The 24,779-nt window shown below is 44.4% G+C and overlaps 1 protein-coding gene and 1 long non-coding RNA gene across 3 annotated transcripts in view; one reads left to right on the forward strand and one right to left on the reverse strand.

Annotated features, from left to right (window-relative positions):
• CARD10 (caspase recruitment domain family member 10) overlaps positions 1 to 1,177 on the reverse strand; it is a 43,075-nt gene extending 41,898 nt beyond the window's left edge. Inside the window, exon 1 of one of the 2 annotated variants that reach the window (XM_080971675.1) lies at positions 916 to 1,177. The gene's annotated coding sequence lies outside the window, so the exon portion shown is untranslated. Of the gene's footprint in view, positions 1 to 817 lie in introns of both variants that reach the window. The other variant, XM_080971674.1, reaches the window with a different exon arrangement.
• The window catches only part of LOC308457739, a 515,363-nt gene that overhangs the window by 384,969 nt on the left and 105,615 nt on the right, over positions 1 to 24,779 (forward strand). The gene's annotated exons all lie outside the window — the stretch shown is intronic.

The raw sequence follows: 24,779 nt of genomic DNA on the forward strand, positions 1-24,779 counted from the left end.
TCACCGCCTCCTTAAATAATGCCACTGATCAAATATTCAGTATGGCCAGATGCAGCTCAACATGGGCTATTGGAGGGATCTGAGGTGGCAAAAACAGTTTACGGGATTCAAGAGATCTTAATTTAAGCCAGGGGTCTATAGGACTTGCTGCACAATTTAGGGCTCTGCACACACACACACCCCTCTTATTTTGGATCCAGTGCACTCCCATGGCTGGTTTTGAAAATCAGTGTATGCACAACATTAGCCACAATCCATATCTATTCTGTCTGTATCCTGTCATTTCTTATGACACACGGCATTTTGATGCCTTTCATTCCAAACTGACTTTGATCCAAACTGAGAAAAAAAGAACAACCTAGCTGCATTTTAAGCTGGCAATGTGTGTGCAGCCTAGATCCAGCACTGGGAGAATTTAAAATGAGCATATATCTGACCATGTGCAGACATGCTCCTCCTTCACAAAAATCAATTACAGGTGGCTTCCCACGCATACACTACTAGCAGGGATATTGAGGAAGGTGCAGAGAGTTCAAGCTCTCAGGGCAAAGGGAGTGCCATTCCAAGCAATCTTGGGCCTCACTGCAGAAATTAAATACCACTCACATCACTGTAGATGTATAACTACACACACAATTACTTAAATAACACTATCTCTATGCAAGGGTGTTAGCAAAAATAAATACAAAAGCCGTTTCTCTGTTCTCAGGGGTTTACAATCTAGAAACAGGCGGGGGGGGGGGTCAACGGAGGGAAACAAGAGGCAGGGTTGAAAAGGAAGGAAAGAAACGCGAATATTTCCTTTTTACATACTTACATGTAGGATACTTTGCAGTAGGACTTGGGACCATCAGCCACACACACTCACAATAAGGGTCTCAGGAAACATTCCTGGGTATCACACACAAAGTGTACCTGCAAGCCCGGCCCCGCACAGTCATTCACCGGCTTCCTCTGTGCACCATGAGGACTATCACCTTGAGCCTCTGAGCTGAGCGGCTCATTAATTCCACAAGGAATCGGGCATCCCAAGGAGCAAACTCCCGAGCCGGAAGGAGCAGCCGGGGGAGTTGGTCCACTTTCCCCGCTCCGCGCGCGCCCTTTGCCTCCCTCCTCGCCTTCTTCCGTCTTAGCCCCGCACCCGGCCCGCCTCTCGCCCCTGCATGCTCTCGCCTACTCATCCCTTGCACACACACACACGCACACCTGGCGGGAGCAGTCACCAGTCACCAGTCTGGTCCCGGGGCCGGAAAGGGGGCCGGGCTATAGGCAGGCAAGGGCAGATTTGCACACTGGCGTTTGAATGGAGGAATTCGCCCTCCGAGCCAAAACAAGTCCCAGCAGCGCCTCCGCCGGCTCAGGAATGCGCGCCGTGTGGATGCCATTCCCCGGGGAGAGACAGGCGCTCGCCCGGGGGCGGGGAGGACGGCGGCCAAAGGGAGCGAGGGACCCCGAAGCCAAGAAGGTCCGAAGGGATCGGTCCACAAGATCCCTTAGGGAACACATGTGCTTCCTCCCTGCTCGGCCGGTGGCGCGAAGGGGCATTTAGCCATCACGTAACAATGCCTAAATGTTTCACATCTTGTATTATCCTGTAGAGGAGGTCCGTGTTGTTGTTATTCCTTTCTGTGGATTTTTTTATTTTTATTTTTATTTTATTTTTGCGACCTCTTGGCACCGGCAGCGTTCAAGCAAGGGGATTTGTCGCTCAACAGGCCCATCGGATTATAGGAGCAGGTTGCATTTGGTCGTGGTTTTTTGTTTTTTATCCCTCCCATCAGCCCAAAAATGTTTTCAGAGCAGCCCACGGATCTGCCGGGAAGCTTACAATCTTAAAAGACGCCACGCGAAAAGCAAATACAGTAGGTTGGAAGGGAGGAGGAAATAAGCGAAGCCAAGTGCAAGGTCTTAGTTACAAGTGCTGTTAGTATTTGTTTATATGTATAATAACAAAGTTTGCCAAAACAGAAAGAAAACCAAAACCAAGGAAAAATATAAAAATAGGGGTGAGAGAAAAGCAGAAAAAAACCATCCGTTCACATTAAAAAGGCAGTCATCAATATGTCCATCTTAATGTAAACATATTAAGCGGAATGTGCTATGCAAATGTCCACACAAAGTTGGCAGTTATAAGAAATCTGTTCAAATGTGCACATCAAATGCACAGTTAAAGCATATGACTCCCCCCCCCCCTTCCGGGGAAATAAGAATCCTGAGAACTTTAGTTTTTCGTTCATGGAGATACAGTTCCTAGCTGCCTTGAACTACAGTTCCCAGGATTCCTTTGGGGGAAACCATGTGCTTTAAGTGTGTGTTGGGTGTGCTTTAAATGCATGGTGTAGATCTGCCTTATATAGATGCAATAGTTAAATGTTATTCTAATGACAAGCTGGGGTGGGAAAAGTCAAGAACAGGAGCCAAAAATTGCTCAAATGAAGTGGCCTCGCATCCTTTCTCATCCTTCCTCTGTTACAACCTGATGTCTTGGCTGTTGCCTGGGTTACAAGAAAGTTATGTGTGATCCAAGAGGTCAGGTGTACTCCCAGATGTTTGTGGGTGTCACACCTGCCCAGGATCCAGAGTTGCTTTGCGATATTGCAAAGGGATCCTCTGGGTCTTGAGTTGTGATGTGTAGCTCAACCCAATATGTTCACGGCTGCTGTGAAAAAAAGGCAAATTCCATGTTGGGGATCATTAGGAAACATAAAGTCAAATAAATAAAACTGCCAATATCACAATGCCCTTTTATGCCAATCTTTGATGCAAACACATTTTGAATACTTTGTACACTTCCAGACATCACATCTCAAAAAGAATATTGAAAAGTCGCAGAAAAGGGCAACCAGAATGATCAAGGGACTGGAGCAATTCAATTGCAAGGAAAGGTTACGGTGTTTGGGACTCTTTATCTCAGAAAAAAGGCAAGTAAAGGAGGACAGTAAAAGAGCTGTACAAAATTATGCATGGTTGAGGGAAAGTAGATCTCATAATAGTAACACCTGGAGTCATCCAATTAAGCAGAATATCGGGAGATTCAGGACAGTCGAAAGGAACTACTTGTTTGTACAAAAGGTTGTTAGAACTATAGAATTCTCTACTACAAGATGCTCTGGATTGCTTTAAGAGAGTAAGAATGGCTACTATGATCATACATTATTTCTAGTATCAGAGGCAGTATGCTCTTAAATATCAGTTGCAGGAGAAGACTACGATGCTCAATTCCTACTTTGGAGCTTCCCATTATCTAATGGCTCACTACTGGTAAAATGGCAGAAGTCTAGAATATACCTTTGGACTGATCATGCAAGACATTTCTTAGGTCCTTATTGCTATGGATTTGTGGGTGCCCTGACTCCTCCAGGTTTCTGGGTGCCCTGACCCCCTAGATTCCTGGGTGCTGGGGTTTAATCAGTGTGTTGAGAATTAAGGTGAGCTGTGTCCTTCTGCAGGAGGTTTTTGGAAAAAGCAAGAAGAAAGGTGGGGCAGAACGCCATGCGGACTGGCAGGGAGAGGCTGTACCCAGAGACAGGGGAACATAGCTGACCTGCTCTGGACACAAGCTTTGCTGAAGCTATGAGAGAAGGAGCAAGAGACACTCTTGAAGTGTAAAGTTCTGCATTCCCTCCCTCAAGGCTCTGGTGCGGGTGGGTGTGTAAAGAAACCATATATCTTAAAGACACTACAGTCTGCGCTGTGCCTCATTCCAAAGGAAACATGAACCCTGGTTAAGTGCCAAGACCCCTGGAATTTTGCACAACTTGGCAAAGACTGAGGTGGGCTGTAGCGTCTTTTCTCAAGAGATGTGGTGCAGAATTTTCCCTGGCCTCTTCCCTTTCTGCCTGCTGATTGCTGAAGAAGGCCAGCAATTTCTCCAGAACACCGATTTGGACTGTTGGATGCACTTTTGTAGAGCTGCCAACTTCAAACCTTGGAAAGAAAGAAATCATGGGCATGGGGCGAAGGAGATCTGCTTTTCTTCAAGCACTAGTGCCAAGTGAATGATGTTACCTGAAAGGTCGCCTGCCCCTGTATAGACCTGAAAGATCGCTTGTCTTAGATCATTTGGGGAAATTCTACCACACCCTACTGCCGAGCTTTCCAAATTTTTCAAATTGGTGACACACTTTTTAGACATGCATCACTTCGCGACACAGTAATTCAGTTTTACTGTCAAGCCGGAGGTTAAACTAACTCCTTGTAGGAGATATGGACACATATTGCGTGACATACCTACACACTGCAGCCAACACACTAACGTGTCACAACACACAGTTTGGAAAGTTCTGCCCTACTAAATACCATAGGCGCTGACCTGAAAACAGGCATTTTCTGCTATGGCGCCTGCACTATGGAATACCCTTCCCTCTGTCATACGCGAAGCAGCAGCCATCAGTTGATTCAGACATCATGTAAAGACATATATTTTTGAGCAGGCTTTCCCTGACACATAGAACTGGACTGTGGGGGTGCTCTTTTTCTCCATCTGTATTTCATGCATGTTTGTTTCTATATGCTTTTATCCAGCTGTTTTGTGTAGCATTTTTGTTTTAATGATACTGATTGTTGTTTTCATGTGGCGCTATGCTTAAAGATAAATATTAAGCAGCTTATAAACACTTTTCAATAAATAAATGAATAAGCAAAGGTTATGTGTTTCTGAAACCATACATTTTCTGAAGAGCTAATATTGGCTGACAGTAATGGCTATAAATATCCCCGCCCCCTTTTCTTTTCTTATGAAAGACAAACAAAGACTCCTGAAGGCCTTTTGAATCTGCAGCTATTAACAAAAGATGCAAACTCCAGAAACGAAGCAGAATTACCAGCTTGGCATGAGGAAAGGGGTGGGTAGCTAGGTGGAGGAACGAATCTAAAATGGCTGCCACTGAACACTCACACAAGTGCAGATAGCCAAGACAGCCCAAGAGACTGTGCTGCCTATGGCAAAATAAAATACAACTAGTGGTGCCCCTGATGATAAAATAATTATGATAATAAATTAATGATATATTTTTGACCTTTCATAATGCCCCCAAAGAAATCTACCGCCTGAAGCATGTGTGTTGAAATTTATTTTGGCTGGGGGTGGGGGGTGGGGTGACTCAAGCAGGCAATACAAAAGCGCTTGCTATTTGCTATTTGTTTTTTATTTTAGGAATTGTGTTGAGGCAAGCATCCAAGGTAACCTAAAAGGGATTTAAAAAGCAATAAAACCAATTTAGAATATTAAATTGGCAACAACACCCAGCAACATTAACTATTTACAACATTTTAAACACACACACACACACACACACAGCAGTATAAAGTATTAAAAGCGTTTGAAAACAGGAAAGTATGAAACTGGCACCTCAAGGAAACAGGGAAGGTCTGATGAGCCTGCAGGAGGAAAGAAGTTGCAGAAAACCAGGAAGACAGAGATGGAGAAAATGAAGAAGAGCAGCAAAAATAAGAAGCAAGTCCCGTGTTGAAGATTGGGGTTAAAGGTGGAGCCTGGGTGCAGAATAATCCTGCTTTAGATGTAGAGATTCTGGATTTTTTTAAAGTAAAAAATATTAATAATAGATGTAGATATTCTTGTCTGATCTGCAGTGGCGTTTGAGTGGAGGAGAAAAATTATTGCCTCTCCACATTAGGGTTGCTAACCAATCAAGGAGTGCTCCAAAAATAAAATAGGCAGATTTTGAGGGGGAGGCCTAGATAGGAGACCTTCAATGTGGCCCCATTCCCTCAGTGAGCCTACCCTCCTTTCTGCCATTGTTGCTGGCTACTCTTGTGCCTCACAATGGCTTGCAAGACAGAGCCAACGAACAGGCAGGTAGGATTCCACCTTCCACCCAAAAAGACAACAGGTGCATTTTCTTGTAAGTAAAGAAGTGTTTATCACTGCAGACTAGTGATACAAACTTGGCATGAAGGAAAGAACAGAAAATAGCCAAGGCAAAGGGGTAGCCACAATAAGCCCAGTTCAGATTCAAGGCCAAGGGGTTTCAAGACTTCAAAGGAACTGTGAAATTGTCCCAACTAGTTTGCCTGCCTCCCCACCAAGCTTTTAAGCGGAGGTGAAAAACGCCCAGCTACTTGCGAGAATCCCTGTGCCTTATGGCAGGAATTATTAATATTAATATTTATCAGTCACCTTCCCCACATGTCTCAAGTTGATGTACAAAACACAATAAACTAGCTAGAAAACAGTCAAGAGTAACGCAGAAATTGATGGTAGTTATATTTAAAAACAATACAGAGTAGATACTGGAAATGGCAGGTTTGAAGGTCTTGTTATTGTTTAGTCGTTTAGTCGTGTCCGACTCTTCATGACCCCATGGACCAGAGCACGCCAGGCACTCCTGTCTTCCATGAGTTTGGTCAAACTCATGCTGGTAGCTTCGAGAACACTGTCCAGTCATCTCGTCCTCTGTCGTCCCCTTCCCCTTGTGCCCTCAATCTTTCCCAACATCAGGGTCTTTTCCAGGGAGTCTTCTCTTCTCATGAGGTGGCCAAAGTATTGGAGCCTCAGCTTCAGGATCTGTCCTTCCAGTGAGCACTCAGGGCTGATTTCCTTCAGAATGAATAGGTTTGAAGGTAGATTTCACTAAATCTGAAGCATTCAACATACCTCCACTGGTACAAACTCACCTATTTGCATAGGTGGGTAACTCACTTGGTTAGAATGTGGTGCTAAAAATACCATGGTTCCAGGTTTGATCCCCTTAAGGGGCAACTGCATATAAAGGTGTGGGGGATACATGGCAGAGACTTATTAATCAGATACCATTTTTTTTCTCTTTCCAGCCCCTTTTTTCCCCCTCCCCCCATCCCACTATTCCTCTTTGTCCAGCATGTCAGAAGGAACAGGTCACTTTTGCCAGAGATCTGACGTGATCACTGAGGGCTCCCCTTCCACATTCATTATTCCAACCTTCCCCGTTTTTCCCCTTCCAGACTCCACCCCATTTGCAAGAAATCAGACTGAGGACCACATGAAATTAGGCCAAGGACTTCAGATTACCCATCCCTGTCTGATGTGGCAGGTCACCTCCATCCCCTTTTACTTGACCTAAACTCACAAGGACAAGCTTTATTTAACGTCACTATGTATTTACAATCATTTGCCATATAATTATAGAATTGTAGAGGGTCCCCTACACTCCTCTAGTTCAACCCCCTGCAATGCAGGAATCTCAGCTAAAGAATCCTTGCGACTGATGCTAATAATAGCAATACAGTGGTACCTCGGGTTACATATGCTTCAGGTTACACACGTTTCAGGTTACAGACTCTGCTAACCCAGAAATATTACCTCGGGTTAAGAACTTTGCTTCAGGATGAGAACAGAAATTGTGCTCCGACAGCACAGCAGCAGCAGAAGGCCCCATTAGCTAAAGTGGTGCTTCAGGTTAAGAACAGTTTCAGGTTACGAATTTAGTACTTAACCTGAGGTACCATTGTATCTGGGCATTAAAAATTGCATTCTTCCTGAGTTTTCCAGTTTCATTATCTTACTAATAATCCTAGCAATGGCTCTGTAAGATAGGGAGATATAGCAACCACATAATAAGCAAGGTTGATTAGCCAGTCATCTTAATGACATACCCTCCAAGTGTCCCAATTTTCAGTCCTGGAATTACGTACAAAAGCCATCTTGGCTTCTGATTTTATATTGGAATGTTCCTATTTCCCCCACCAGTTCCATTGCTGCTGAGTTCAGAGAGGAGGATGAGCAGGTCCTTGTCCCAAGTGATGGTGGCAGGAGCATCCCATTGCCTCTCCATGGCCACCACTGCTGGCCTCCTCCCTTGGGCAGCTCATAGTGGCATCTATCTGGAGAGCGGGCAAGAAGGAGGAGAGAGGCTGCAGCCGCAGAGGCCCAGCCCTGTGTGACGTGGGGGCTCTGAGGGACAGGCAGGCATGCTTTGTGCATCCGCATCTAATCTTGTCCCTTTCTAAAAGTTATTTATTGGTGTATGCTTTTCTTTTTGTAAATCGGCCAAAGCATAAAAGCAAATACAATCGGGATTAAGGAGTTTTCTTAGGATGGTGGAGGGTGGGTGTGCTGTGTCCTGTTGGTATATTGGTTGGTATATTGGTGTAAGCTTCCAAGAGGTCCAAAGTTTAACCTCAGAGGATGCTGAGCCATGGTTAAATGCCATGAAAGCCGAACTTGACTCCTTAGAGAGGAACATGACATGGGAACTGGTTCCAGGCCTGCCCAGGCCACAAAACGTTTACAAAGTTCAGTTATTGCAAAAAAAATTCAGTGTTAATTTTATGCATTTTTTAAAATCACCATGGTATTTAACAATAATATCTTATGTCCTTTCGAGGAGAAATTGTGAATTGTAGAATTTTAAATACCCGCCATCATCCTTGGCTTCACTCAATTTTGTTTATAACACTCTTCCATTTTCTTCCAGTTGTGAGGGGGGGGGATGAGGAAATTTGTGAGGGCCTCACAAATGGAGCAGCCTAGGGCCTCTCTTCATCTAAATTCAGCCCTGCCTAGCTGCACAGGGGTCAGCAAACTTTTTCAGCAGAGGGCCGGTCCACTACCCCTTAGACCTTGTGGGGGGCCAGACTATATTTTGAAATAAATAAATAACGAATTCCTATGCCCCACACATAACCCAGAGGTGCATTTTAAATAAAAGGACACATTCTACTCATGTAAAAACACGCTGATTCCTGGACCGTCCGCAGGCCAGATTGAGAAGGTGATTGGATCCAGGCCCCGGGCCTTAGTTTGTTTACCCATGGCCTAGCAGCTCATAGCTCCTCCAGCTCAGGACTCAGAAAATCATTATTCCTCAGCCCCCTCTCACCCTGAAAAACAATTATGTTCTATCAATTATGGATGCCTATGCAGATGCAACCTCTGTTGGGCTCAGTGGGACTTACTCCCAGGCAAGTGGGGTGTAGGATTGCAGCCTTAGTTACATTGTTAAAGCAGTCAGCGATTCAGGGAAGTTGTTATACTGAATTAAAAGGGGGAGACACAGACAGCTAGTTCTGCTGTGTATGCTTGGAATAAACAATAATTTACAGTAAAGGTTTTCGTGGACTAACACATATATATTTACCAGTGACTTGGCTATTGATCACTGTGATAAAAGATAAAATTCATATTATAACAGGAGCAGAGAACAAGTAAAAATAAACAGCAAAGATATCTGGGTAAAATAATCCCATAAATAGTGTGACTCGCCATAAAAGTCTTCATAAAACACTTAATGGAATAATAAAACATTTACAGCAAAACCATCCATATATTACATTAGATTTATGACTTAATTTCTTCCATCCACCATATTTGTTCAGACTCCACCAAACCTGAATTTTACCAATCAGTGTTAGAGAAGATAATAGCATCCATCTGTGGAGGTTATTTTGCATTTCCAGATAATACTGTCCATTCATTGGCATTAGTGTGTGTTGTGCAGTGCAGTACCAATGTATGTTTACTCCTACCATGTTCAGTGATACTCCAGAAACATGTGAGGGATTGCAGCATTACAGTACAATCCACTACTCTTATCTACTCAGAAGTAAATTAAAACTGTTTAATTCAAGGGAACTTACCCGTATCTCTCATTTTGGGGTGATTATCTCCTGATAGCCAGTGTAACCCTTTGAAGATTCCTCACATTAAAGATAGACTCTCCCATTTAGTGTATTCCATCTTTCCTCTGAGGATCTCCTGGAAATATAAATGATTTCACTTATTTCCCCTGTAAATTAGATTAGACTGAGAGATGGTGACTAGCCCAATATCACCCAATACGTTTTGTGGGTTAGCAATAGGGCTTTGACCCTGAGTCTCCATTGTCTAACAACTGTTACAAACTGGTTAAATGACCAGAATTTATATGGTGTTCATGTGTATCCAAAGTGCTTCACAAACGTTATCTGACTAATTCAGAAAACACTTCTATAAGTAGGTCAGCATTATTACTGTATTTCCTTATTGTTGATCAGAGCCCAGAATACAGTGACTTGCCTAACAAAGCAACTCAGTCATTGCAATATTGAGATCTGAACTACAAGCATGGTGGTTTAATCACTTAGGTCACAATCCTAACCCCCACTTACTTGGGAGTATGCCCCACTAAATTCAATAGGACTTACTTCTGAATAGACTTGATTAGGATTGTGCTGCAAGTCACTAACTGCAGTGGCTTTCTCTATGTGTGCTTCCTCCCACTCTGTATTGTATACCCGTCCACTGTTTATTTGTTTTACAGATAAGTATGTAAGAACAGACACACACTCCATCCCCCACAAATACCCATAGTTTGCTACAATTTCCAAAGGGGTCACCTAGATCAGGCTATGCAAGAAGTACCGTACTTCCCTTCTTCTTCTCTTTCCATGGTTCATTTTGCATATCATAAATCCCTGAATATTTTACAGAAACGACACCATTCAGTATTCCATTATTACATCCATCAAAACTGATTTACACTGTTGAATTTATCTTAATGCTGCCAGCGTTTTCAGCTGTACACAGTTATTTCCCATATATTCAATACAGTGGTACCTCGGGTTACATACGCTTCAGGTTGCATATGCTTCAGGTTACAGACTCCGCTAACCCAGAAATAGTGCTTCAGGTTAAGAAATTTGCTTCAGGATGAGAACAGAAATCATGCTCCGGCAGTGCGGCAGCAGCAGGAGGCCCCATTAGCTAAAGTGGTGCTTTAGGTTAAGAACAGTTTCAGGTTAAGAATGGACCTCCAGAACGAATTAAGTACTTAACCCAAGGTACCACTGTAAACGTTTTCCAATCTTCTCTAAATGTGTGCTCTTCTGGTTCTCTTATTCTATATGTTAAGTCTGCAAGCTGCACATCTTCTGTCAATTTAATTATCCATTCTTCTTTGGTTGGGACCTCGCTCATTTTCCATTTTGGGGCTAACAAAACATGGGTCTCAGTAGTACATAAGCATAAATATTTATGTATTTCATAAATAATCATACATAAATAACCTTTTTTTTGAAACCTGGGAATTTCAGTCTGAATTATCCCCAACAGAAAGGACTCTGTGTGTTTGGGTGGGGGGGAGTACTTTTGAACATTTTTTTTCAATTCATTATGTATCATTTCCCAATACTCTTTTACCCTTGAAGAAGTTTGCTTTCTAACCACACAGCTGTTCAACTCACATCAGTACCAAGCACCATGACGGATGGCTAGGGATGATGGGAGTTGTAGTGTTGCATCATTTGTAGGACCATATAACAGGCATGTAAGCACTACTGTATGAAAGAAACCTACTATGCGCACTGACACACTTCTTTGACCTTTCACCCGAAACATACCACCAAACCCATTGTCTACAGCCAAGCCCTACAGCAGGGGTAGGCAACCTAAGGCCCGTGGGCCAGATGCAGCCCAATCGCCTTCTCAATCCGGCCTGCGGACAGTCTGGGAATCACTGTGTTTTTACATGAGTAGAATGTATCCTTTTATTTAAAATGCACTTCTGGATTATTTGTGGGGCCTGCCTGGTGTTGAGTAGAATGTGTGCTGCTATTTAAAATGCATCTCTGGGTTATTTGTGGGGCACAGGAATTCGTTCATTTCCCCCCCCCCCAAAAAAAAATAGTCCGGCCCATCACATGGTCTGAGGGACGGTGGACTGGCCCACGGCTGAAAAAGGTTGCTGATCCCTGCCCTACAGCCACAACTGTTCAAACTTTTTAGGTGGAAATTACCAACTTAAACATTTACATCAGGCAATCCTCAGGCAACGATATCCACCCAACTGTATGATAATGTAATTATTACCATCTCATCTGTACTTTTCTGCATTTCATTTCCTCCTTATCTCTTATCTTATCATGTGTATGACAATTCATGTATCTGATGAAATGGACTGTCGTCTACCAAAAGGTTATGCTCTCACAAACTGAATGAACGAAACTTTTATTGTTCAAAGCCACCCCCATATAACCAGAACAAACTGGGTAGGCTTTAAAGCATGCGTAGGCAAACTAAGGCCTGGGGGCCGGATCTGGCCCAAACGCCTTCTAAATCCGGCCCACGGACGGTCCGGGAATCAGTGTGTTCTTACATGAGTAGTTTGTGTCCTTTTATTTAAAATGTGTCTCTGAATTATTTGTGGGACCTGCCTGGTGTTTTTACATAAGTAGAATGTGTGCTTTTATTTAAAATGCATCTCTGGATTATTTGTGGGGCATAGGAATTTGTTCATTCCCCCCCCCAAAAAAATATAGTCCAGTCCCACACAAGGTCTGAGGGACAGTGGACCGCCCCCCTGCTGGAAAAGTTTGTTGACCCCTGCTTTAAGGTGCCACAAGACTCTTTGTTGCCCTAAGTCTGTTGCAAGTACAAATAAAGAGGATGCAGTAAGAGACTTTGTAACATGTCCAGAAGAGACTGTGAAGTTTCCACAATTGCTGGAGAATATTAACAGAAAAAATCGGAAGGATGCCTATGATGGTAAAGAAAAATACTGTTGCAAGCCTGCTATCTCCTAACTTTTGCACTTAATAATACTGGTAGTAGAGCACTGATCAAAACCGACTGCAAAAATTAAGTGCGGGCTTCCCAAGCCATTCACAATATTTCCAGGTACAAATTGCATTGAGAAACCAGCTAATTTAGACAGACCCTCCGGTTTAGTATCAAAAAGCACAAAGAGGAACTTTGAGCATTTCCTCTGCTTCTCTCCTCCCCGCCCCAACCCTCTTCCCTCTGTTTCTTTGTTGTCCCTAATTGCCTGCACTAATGTTTCTATAATTAAATGGAAGAGAAAAGGCTGTAGCAGATATCTCAGAGTTGTTCCCTTTGGTAATAATAACACATATCGGGGTCAGTCTTGCCAACATTTCTCCATGCCCACAGGTTTTTGCAAATTAATGTTAAGCTTTTTAAAAAAGAAAAAAAGGGGGGAAAAGAGCAAAGCTGTACATTTGAGCTTCTGAAAGAAGGAGGGATGTTCCATTGCAGAGGGTGGGCAACTTGTTCATCACTAGGGCCACAGGTGATTTCCATATTTGAAATGATCATCACATTAGCAGGATTTACATAAATGGGCTCAGTCATGGAGCTACAACTGGTGGACCTGGGGACTTGTTCCACAAAGCAATTTATGCAACTTACAGTGCAATACCAGAAGAGGCAGTTCTTCAAAAGTCTAGCGGATGCCTATTAGTTAATTAGGAGCTCAATTTACACTTGCAGAGATTCAGCAAAGAATGGGTTTCCGTTCCTCCTTGCAAAATGTGCACGGTTGCCAGGAGAGGAAACACATTTTAAGGGGAAAGACACAGCATGTCAGAAAAGCTGAGAAGCCTCCTTGTATCAACTGGCAGCCATTGAAAATGGGGAGGGCAGAGGTTTGTGGCAACACTGGATCATAATACAATGTCTATAGGACTGGGACAGACTGGGGGCAGGGAATACATTCTCCTTATCCAACTTTAGATGAGTGATCAGTTTCCCACCTTTCCCCAACAAACCCGATCTTTCTGGAGGAAATAGACACCACAAACACATCAACGTCCAGCAATAATTGTTGCAGGCTCAGCTAATAAACATCTATTTCTGTACATATGCAAGCCAATCACATGCATATTCCCAGTAGTAAATCCATCCAGATCAATACAGCCTCTTTAATTATTCAAATAGTTTCAGCTAGCAAACTGAGCTAAAAAATCTGACTTTTTGGTTCAAATCCATATCTGGAATTTTAAGCGCAGGACCAAGAGCTGGCCAAAGCGTTGGTGCCCCTAGCAGCTCCTGTATTACTTTAGCGCGCAGTCCAGTTCTACAGACTTTGCAGAGACACACCTGTGGCCTCCATCCTCTACCTCTTGAAAAGTGCAGCCTTTAATCTGCTGTGTGTGTTTGTGTGTGTGTGTAATGGAGAGCCTTTGCGAACAAGCACAATTCAGCATTTGCATTTCCTCTGCTCCATTAAGCTCCAGTTAACACAGCCGGGTGTTAACTCTGCTGCTGACTCATCTTTGGGAAGGGAAATTTTGGTGGAGTGGTAGAGTTTCACAGAGGTGGGGGTATGTTCAAGGCAGCTCCTGTCTTCTCCCTGCCAGTCACCGCACATCTATTGTGCGCTCTCTCTTTCTCTCTCTCGGATGCAGCTGTAAAAGAGAGAATGAGAGAGAGAGAGAACTCAACCCAAGGCCTCTAGTCAGCGTTAAATTCCAGTCTCGCTTCTTTGCCTCCAGTCAGAAGAATCAATTCGCCAGTTTCAAATGAATGATCAGAAGCCAGTACAAGCTGTACTGTCTTCAGTGAACTGAGACCAAATGGAGCTTTGGCAATTGTTACTGCTAGTTATTCCACAGCAGCCAACCAGAATGACTCTCCCGCAGAATGACTATTTATTCCCTCTGCTTTTCTTATTTTAACAAGATCTCTTGCACAAGGATCACGGGGGCATGTGGCAAAGAAACGTTCAAAGCTTAAAGCAAAAGGGAATGATAGCTTCCCCTGAAAAGGGATGATATTGCACAGGGCTGAGGAACCTTTTGGACCCCACTATGTGCCAGATTCTTAAGGTCAGATCTGACTGCCCACAGGGAATTTATTCACACAGTCAAACTGAGCAGGATTTAAACTCCCCATTATCGTGGAGCAGGGGTGGGGTGGGGGTTGATAATCCTGCAGGGAAGCGGCACACACACACACACCCCATCAACTGACATCAATGGACCATCACAGTTGATTGACAGTTTTGCATGACTTTTATTTTTTAAGGTCTTGAAGGCCAAACAGCCGAAGATCAACACGTGGACCAGATGTTCCTCACTCCTAGTATAGCATTATCCCACCAAAATGGAAATAAGCGCACAGACCTGATTGTTTCAATCTTCACTGGGAATCTACGCTACTTTCACCATTCTTGACCTATATCTATTTGATAAAAAGGACCTGGGATCAGATCTGAGACCAGAAAACATACACAAAAGGATAGTCAATGCATTGGATATTTGTCTCCGGTCAAGGTCAAGATAACGATTTGGGAAGCTGGCGCTGACAGTAAGTCTTGCTTCTGGTTTTTCCAAAGTAAACTTGACCACACACTCCTCATCTGATTCCTTGCTTCCCTAAGCCCTGTTCAGACACTACGTTGGAGGTCAGTTCATGCTGGGCGTGCGCATGAAGATGCCACCATAAGAAAGAGTGTGCATGACATGTGGGAGAACCCAAGTATACCGGGGACCGACCACACATTCCTTTGTATATGTGCACAATGTGCAGTAAAGTCTTGTGCAACTTCATAGCTGTATGCGTAGTTGTGATCACATTCACAGAGGCAGCAATAGTGAGTAGCACAGTTTGTCTACCCAGCATACATTGTTGTTAGAATACCTCAGTTTTAGTTTCATGACAGATACAGTACAGCAGTGGCAAGAAGCCCTGTGGCCCTCAATGTATCATTGGACTCTCTGCTCCCTACAGTATAGGTTCTGGGGCAGGGGTGACCCTGAATTGCTACCTCCTGGCCCCTCCTGCCGCATTCCTCTTTCTCTGCCACTGCATCCCAGTTCTTGTCAAACTTGGCAGGAGGCAGGCCACCCCTCCAAGTGCTGCCTCATGTCTGACTTCTCCACTTGGGGACGGGGAAGGTGAATGCCAAACGCTATGCTCCAGAATGCCTCCCTCTCAGCGGCATGAGGCGAATGCTTCACCCTGCGATATGGGGCAGGCTGCCTCCAGTTGAAGGTTTTATGGTTCAGGCACCAATCAGTTTTGCACCCTCTAAACTTGTCGGAATTGTAACTTTGCATTTGTCCTCCTGTAATATCCGTAGCTCTGTGTGAGATTAAGGGTCAGTAGGGCGAGGGATTATGCAAATCCATCAAGAGCGCTGGGTCGGGGTGGGCTTTGTGTACAAATTAATTCAGCGATCTGAAGCGAGCTTACTCAAATGTCACAAATAAGCCCCCCACAAGATAACAGCTGCGAGGCGTCACGCTTAAATCAGCTTTCTGCATTCCCTGTGTCTGTAACTGAAATGCAAAGCGCATATTGACTAGAACAGATGGGGAACCTTTATGGGAAGTGTACCATGAAGTCAAGGCCAATGCATTATATAATGCCACTCTGTTGAACAACACAAAACTTTCCCTGCCCTCCTCCCATTTACTGAAGCGGCAAGCACCCAAAAGTCTAGGTCATGGATGAGGACCCTTTGATTCTTCCGGTATCAATGGACTACAGTTCCCATCCTCTCTGACCATTGGCCATTTCCCTCCAAAGACACTTTGGGTTTTTATCCAGCATTTAAAAGTTATACATTCCAGATTAAAAGGTGTGCTTAACATCTCTTGTGGCGGGGGGGGGGGGGACATCTGAATGTCTAAACATGAGCAAATGAGGAATTATCCTACTTATGCACCAGATAGTCAAGTACCCAGGTAATTTCCCCATCGGGCTGTCCCTAAGAGAGTAGGAGACTGATACCCATTTAAAGAATTCTAAGCAGATCTCCTGACTCACAGAATTAGCATCTTATTTGTTTGTTCCTCTCTCCATCCCTCAAACAGGCTTGTTCTGAGGGCTGATCTCAATTGTTGGCATCCATCTCTCTCAAGAGACAATGGGGGTGAAGTCAAACTGCTGTGATTCTAGATTCAGGTAGGTAGCCGTGTTGGTCTGACGCAGTCGAAATGATTTTAAAAAGTATCCAGTAGTACCTTACGGACCAACTAAGTTTGTTCTGGGTATAATTTTTTTAATTTATTCAAACTGCTGTTTTAGCAGCACCGAAGTGACCTCCTCAGGTAACACTGAGAGCCAGTGTGGTGTAGTGGTTAAGAGTGGTGGACTCGTAATCTGGTGAACCGGGTTCGTGTCTCCGCTCCTCCACATGCAGCTGCTGGGTGACCTTGGGCTAGTCAGACTTCTTGAAGTCTCTCAGGCCCACTCACCTCACAGAGTGTTTGTTGTGGGGGAGGAAGGGAAAGGAGAATGTTAGCCGCTTTGAGACTCCTTCAGGTAGTGGTAAAGCAGGATATCAAATCCGCACTCTTCTTCTTCTTCTTCTTCTTCTTCTTCTTCTTCTTCTTCTTCTTCTCAGGGTGCAAGCCTGGGAAGTGTGCCTGGGGGTCCTGGGTTGCTCAGAGAACAAGACCCTCCTCTTGGCCTCACTAAGGTGGTCCAAAGGACAGCAGAGCAATATGTTTGGCACCAGCTTGGCTGCAGGAGTTGCTAGAATGAGGCATACAAGGCTCCATCCAACCATCTTAGAGACTTCACTCCAGATTTGTGTAGGGTTTTCTTCTCCCAAAGATATCCTGCAAGGCAGCTGAGGACTAATCTCAATAGGGTGTGTGTGTGTGTATATATATATATATATATATATATATATATATATATATTCTGCCTTTGAAAAGTTCAAAGTATAGGGATGACTTTCTCCCTGCCCACCTGGGGTTGGGTGACTCCAGACAGCCCCAAAGCTACAACCTTTACTGGTTTGTTTTCAAGATCTCTATGCCTCTTTTCAGCTTCTGCTAACCAAGGCAGTGCATACAAAGCAGTCACATAAAATGCTGTAAAATGCTGCATTAAAACGAACATCAACACTTAAAAAAATGAAAGCATATGATAAGGTTAATTTCCCTATTCCTTACTTCACTACACGTGTTAATTAGCTTAGCAATGCTAGGATGGTTTTAACAATTTCCAGACGAGTGGCCAGCATGTTAGTCTATTGCGGCAAAGAGTCTTGTAGCACCTTAAAGGCGAACAACTTTATTATGGCACAAGGACTTTCATGAACAAGAGTCCACTTCATCCGGTACATCAGGACTGGGGAACCTTTGGCCCGCCAGATGCTGCATAACTACAACTCCCAACAGCTCTAGCAAGCATGGCCAACGATGGGGGATGATGGGAGTTGTAGTGCAGCAAAGGTTCCCTTCTGCTCAGATACATACTGCAGAGCCACACCAAATGTTTAAAGCACATTCAACACACATTTAAGGTGCATGACTTCTCCCAAAGAGAGCTACGCTTCTCTGCACTCTTAACAAACTGCAGTTCCAAGTGTTTTCCTGAGTTTCTGGTATACACATGGTTGGGTGGGAAGGCGCAAACAGAGAGGTCAGAGGGAAATAAAATTCACAAAGTACTTGATAAAACACACTACAGTATCCTGATTCAAGCCAGAAGTGATGGAAGCGATTCTCTTGATAATTTCTAAACTGGTAGCTTCTAAGCAGCAATCTCTAACTTCTATACATTTTAAGCTTTAGTTGAATTGCTGTAGGCTGCACGTTTTGCATTTCATTGCCATTGGGTCCTCCTGTTATGTTGGGTAGTGTGGCTTGCAGCTGTTCACAGGTTTGCACTGGTGAGCTGACAGCAGGGGCAGCCAATGCAGTTACCACCAGGTATTGGACTACAACCTCCATCATCTCTGCCTATTAGCTGGTTGGGAGTTGTGGTTCAGCATCTGCAGGGCACCATAATAGCTACTCTTGACCTACAGCAGGCATGGCCAAACTTGGCCCTCCAGGTATTTTGGGACTACAACTCCCATCATCCCTAGTTAACAGGACCAGTGGTCAGGGACGATGGGAATTGTAGTCCCAAAACATCTGGCTGGCCAAGTTTGGCCATGCCTGGAGGGAAGGCCTAATTATGTTGGCGAGGGAGATTTCTTGCACATAGTGCTAACCCTGTTTGATTTGATTTGATTTTGATTTATTTTATTTCTATGCCGCTTTCCATTCAAATGAATATCAAAGTGGCTTACAATCAATCAATAACAGTAACAGAACAGAACAGAACAGAATATCACATGAATCATATAAAATAATTAACAAATCATCAATAAAACACTACTAACAAAACAGCAACTAAAAAATAAGCTGAACGTCACTATTACAGCAAAAATCATATTATATGATTAAAAAATCAATACGGCATTTATAATCTATAAAACATTATTAGCAACATTAACAAAACAGTAACTTTAAAAAAAAGCTAAGCACAGTTAATGTCATATAACACTCTCCACACACCCAAGTCGAGCGCTTTTTTCTGGGGGGACGCATAGCCCTAAACATTTTGTGAATCTTTGTACTTTTGTCCATTTACTGTATTTATTTTTCCCAATTAGAACTATAAAATGGTGATTTTCTTGAGTCAAAATGAGAGTACCCCTAAACATTTTTTGAGGACAAAAGCACTTCCCAAATCTATACCTGGTAGGAGTGGGGGAGAGATACCATTTTCTGCTCTAAGCAAAATATGCCTGAGTTCTCGGGGGGGGGGGGGGAATGCAAAATGTTCACACACACAAAATTGGCTGTAAGAGTAGCATATCCCTCTTAAACCAGAAGTACTCCAGCTACAAAAAAGTTTAGGAAACACAGTTCAACTTAATGGCTTTACTTGCCCTTAAGTAACAACAGGATTCCAAACTAGATGTGCAGCTTCATATCTAACTGTACTTCCCCCTGAATACATCACACTGGTCTGCATGCAGGCAGCTGAATTAGATGACCTCCATGTCTTTTATAGGCCTACGATTCGCCAGTCCCCAGGGAGAAAAGGATTGGTATGAGCCCCTTACTAGATTATGGCCAGTTTCCTCCTGTGTTCATTAGAACCACAGGCCATGTGCCGGGGGCAAAGGAAAGCAAGGCTTGAGCGCCTGCAGCAAAAGCAAATCTTAGATACGGTCTTTTAAATGGAATCCATTTTTCATAACTGAATCATTTCTCAGTGCAAAGCTCGGCCCATCCTTCAGCCAGTGATGAATAAGCCTGAATCAGAATTAAACCATAAATCTCCATCTTCAGATAGGTATACCCCTGGCTCTGCTTCCGAATTGTCTTCTTATTAAAATACTGACTTCTTATTAAAATACTGTTGTGTTTGCAAAAAATAAAATAAAATAGCCGATTTTCTCTCTCTCTCTCCTTCTCTCTCACACAAACACACACACACCTACACACACTTTCAAACCATACTTTAGTCCAGGGGTCAGCAAACGTTTTCACAGGGGGCCAGTCCACTGTCCCTCAGACCCTGTGGGGGACCGGACTATATTTTGAAAAATAATAATGAATGGATTCCTATGCCCCACAAATAACCCAGAGATGCACTTTAAATAAAAGGACACATTCTACTCATGTAAAAACAAGCTGATTCCCGGACCGTCCAAGGGCCGGATTTAGAAGGCAATTGGGCTGGATCCGGCCCCTAGGCTTTAGGTTGCCTACATATGCTTTAGTCCCTGGTCCCAAAGCATTCAGAAGCGTGTGTATTATTGAAGCTGATTAGGATGCTACAGGGGAACCTGTGGCCCCGCAGATGTCATAGGAGAAGGATCCAGACACATCAAAGAAGCGTTTCAGTGAAACATGTTGCAAACTGTATGAGAAATCAGGTAAGCAAACATGGAACTCCACAGCGCCATCTGGTGTGACAGTGTTAGAAGGCATAAACAACGCATATAAAGCATTTTTACTTTGCCAGTGTTGTGGAGTCTGGGCTATAGCTCAATAATAGAACATCAGACTTGGATGGAGAGGGTCTCAGGTTCAATCGCCGACATCTCCAGATAGAGCTGAGAATCTCCTCTGTCTGAAACCCTGGAGAGCCGCTGCCAGTCAGACAATACTGAGCGGGATCGACCAAACATCCAATTCATTGTAAGGAACATTCCTATGTTCCTGCTTTCACCAGCGGCAGTCAGCCTGGCTAATGGTCAGGGATGGTGGTCATCGTAGCCCAACGTCATGTGGTGGGCTCATTGCTCCTGGAATAGCAGGTGTTTAAGGCTTTTAATGTGGGACGTGGGTGGCGCTGTGGGTTAAAGCCTCAGCGCCTAGGACTTGCCGATCGAAAGGTTGGCGGTTCGAATCCCCGCGGTGGGGTGCACTCCCGTCGCTCGGTCCCAGCGCATGCCAACCTAGCAGTTCGAAAGCACCCTCGGGTGCAAGTAGATAAATAGGGACCGCTTACTAGCGGGAAGGTAAACGGCGTTCCGTGTGCTGTGCTGGCTCGCCAGATGCAGCTTGTCACGCTGGCCACGTGACCCGGAAGTGTCTGCGGACAGCGCTGGCTCCCGGCCTCTAGAGTGAGATGAGCGCACAACCCTAGAGTCTGTCAAGACTGGCCTGTACGGGCAGGGGTACCTTTACCTTTAAGGCTTTTAATTGCCCCTCTTCTGCCCCATAGCTCCCTCTTCCTGACAGTAAGAGCTGGACAGCGGAACGGTCTCCTGCAGGAGGTTCTGGATTCTCCTTCCTTGGAAGTTTCTAAGCAGAGGTTGGATGGCCATCTGCCATGAATGCTTGAGCTGAGATTCCTACATTGCAGGGGGTAGGACTAGATATGGCCCTTGGGGTCCCTTCCAGCCCCACAAATCTAGGATTCTATGTATGTCTCATCCTCTCTTGTGGTGTAGTGGTTAAAAGCAGTAGTCTCGTAATCTGGTGAACTGGGTTCGATTCTCTGCTCCTCCACATGCAGCTGCTGGGTGACCTTGGGCTAGTCACACTTCTCTGAAGTCTCTCAGCCCCACTCACCTCACAGAGTGTTTGTTGTGGGGGAAGAAGGGAAAAGGAGATTGTTAGCCGCTTTGAGACTCCTTCGGGTAGTGATAAAGCGGGATATCAAATCCAAACTCTCTACTATCATACAAGATAATCCTGAATACAACTTTTGTCAGGTCAGACTATTCATCCATCTAGCTCCCTATTTGCTGCTCCTATGGGCTGGAAATTTTCAGGATCTCAGGCTGTGCCCCTCCCCACGATTCTCTGCTACTTGATCATTTCTTTGAGACTGAACCTGGGTGCTTCTGCATGAGAATCCCGTGCACTACCCCTGAATCATGATCCTTCCCACACCGCTGCCCAAATTTTTATAATACTGCATTTATTGCACCGGGGATCTATAATGCCAACTTGAAATTAAGAGCCTGAGAAGTTGCTCCGAGTTTTTCTTTTGTTTTGTTCACTGGCAGAACAAAGAACAACACGTAGCCCTGCGTGCCAGATGAAGGCAAACAAAACAAGTGATCAAAGAAATTAACAATTTAATCCAGTTTAAACACCCTCTCTCTCTGCTCTCCGGCTCCCCTAAGCAACAGTTCAGAGACTGTGCATCAGCTTAATCGAAAAGCTTTGCCATTTCTATTAGCAAATACATAAGAGCTTGATTCTTCACTGTCTGGCCTTGAAACAGCAAGGAGCTGGAATCCTCCCTGTAGACTCGAAGCACAAATTGGAATTACACGTTGGCTGTTGATTGCAACAACGCCCACACCCACATTGCACTCAAAGGTAGCTGGCGAACAGAAGGCCAAAACTGGAGGTGTCCATTGCTTAAAGGGAACAAGCCAAAGTTACAGGACGGATAAAATATTGAAAGGGCCACAATGGGAGTATTAAGGCTGCGGGATGGAGCGTGGCTTTCTTTTATCAGTGTGAGATCTAGTACTCCAGTGTTACTGAAATATACTCGAAGTCGAGTGTGGATTTCATGCTCTTTATTCAGCTCATAGTACTGATGAATGAAAGTTCCCCCCAAATATCTGCTTTATATACATTATTTACACAATGGGCCACACATGATTGGCTAATTCCGGAATTCTCCCGTGGGTCAATCAGGTTGCGGATTCACTTCCACCTGGAGCTGGATTGGGTGGCTCCTGCAGACCAATCATACTGATGCATTGTTCTAGGACCAATCAGACTGCTGCCTTTTGGATCCTATTCAACTCAGTACATAACAGTTACAGAAAAATCTAGGTGTGAGGCTGCTCAGTCACCCAGCTTGTCAGGCAGAGCCCATGGGTCCCTGCGGAATAAAAAAAGGATTCCAGCCACCAACCAGAGCAAATAGCTGTAGACCAAAGTTTATTGTTCAATAGGTTCAAAGAGGAAATTTGAACCCCGAGGATGGGGTGACAAAGACTTTTAAAACTTTCCCACCATATCCCAGAATACAGTTTGTACAGCATCATTGCTACATCATTGACATGTCACAAAAGGGGAGGGGTTAACCTTGGCAAACATGTCCAGACAAGTCCATGGTACAAGATTAGCATAAGCAGACATGGCAGGGCAAGACTCAGGTATAAGATTAGCATAGACAAATATATCTTAAGTACCCACCACCCAAAAGTACTATAGAACTTCCTTTGCATGTCTGGAGCCTGAGGCAAGTCAGGTGATGAGATTTGGCTTCCCTTGACTAACAATGAGCCCACCAACTGTCACCTCTGGGAACTTCCTGGAGTCCTTTTTCAAGGGGAAAATAGCTTTGGAATGGAGGAAACTGGCAAAGGAGATGATTTTATATTATTTTTAAAGCTAGGTAACTTCCCTGAGCTGTCAAGTTGAGAGGATACATTCAGGCATAATATTTGTAACATTTAACTTTAAAGATGTCCCCTCCCCCCGTAATTTCCGTAACACCTTCTATGTTCAATGTGCAGATGGGGGGGCATGGCTTAATTAACCAAAATGGCAGCCTCCATTCACAAGAGAGGCATCTGCAGAGTCAGCTGTGGGGGGGGGGGGGAGAGAAACAGAGGTTTGTAAAAGTAAACAAAACAAAAAAAAAACCCCTCAAGGAAGGGTAGATATGCTAAAAAAATAGCCATTAGGGGACTGAGCATGCACAGTGACCATGGAGTGCTGACCAACTATGGGGTGGGTAGGGGGAAATCTGGAGGGTGGGGCAATGGAATAATTGTTTGTTTGTTGTCTGTTTGTTTGTTTGTTTATACATACACTGCCCATCTGGCTGGGTTTCCCCAGCTACTCTGGGTGGCTCCAAATAGAATATTAAAAACACATCAGTCCTTAAAAACCTCCCTAAGCAGGGCTGCCTTCAGATGTTTTCTAAAAGTCAGGTACAGTGGTACCTCGGGTTAAGTACTTAATTCGTTCCGGAGGTCCATTCTTAACCTGAAACTGTTCTTAACCTGAAGCACCACTTTAGCTAATGGGGCCTCCCACTGCCACTGCGCCGCCACCGCCGCACAATTTCTGTTCTCATCCTGAAGCAAAGTTCTTAACCCACAGTACTATTTCTGGGTTAGCGGAGACTGTAACCTGAAGCGTATGTAACCTGAAGCGTATGTACAGAGGTACCACTGTAGTTGTTTATTTCCTTGACATCTGATGGGAGGGCGTTCCACAGGGCAGGCACCACTGCCCAGAAGGCCCTCTGCCTGGAATGGCGCAGTTGCATTCCTGAACGACAGCTCCAAATTTGTGCAGGGTTTACTCCTTAGCCTTTTCTTCTCCCAAAGACATGCCGCCAGTTAGTGGAGGTTTTGGACCAGAGTTTTCCTTCTTCTAGATGGATTACCTTCCCAGGTTGACCAGCCCCCATCTACCCCTGGAGGGAGGGAGCCCTCTGAAATGCACACAGTTCAGCAACTGCAATGTAAATGAAGCAAGAAGAGCGAGATGATCTGTTGGGCTCTGGGGCTAATCCTGCTCCACTTTGCTCCGTAGGAGGTTTGCTGCTGACTCTGCACTTCCATTGACAGCTCCCCAACTAGCAGTTTGTATGAATTCATTGAGAGATTTTGGTTCTATTTGCGATTCTCCCACACCGCACAGTCGCCCACTAATGACTGCCGCATTTCGGATGCATGTTGGCATCCTCCGAGGCCCAAAATAAATATTTAACGTCCCCCAGCTGGATGTGTAAATTCAGAAAGATATTGTTTTCTTCCCTCTCTTTCTGGAGCAGCGGGAAGTTCAGAGCTGCCTTCCCAAGGTCAGTTCTTTTCAAAGAAGAGTACACTGAA

Source organism: Podarcis pityusensis (genome assembly GCF_964106645.2).
Source record: "Podarcis pityusensis genome assembly, chromosome: 10".
Classification (NCBI taxonomy): Eukaryota; Metazoa; Chordata; class Lepidosauria; order Squamata; family Lacertidae; genus Podarcis; species Podarcis pityusensis.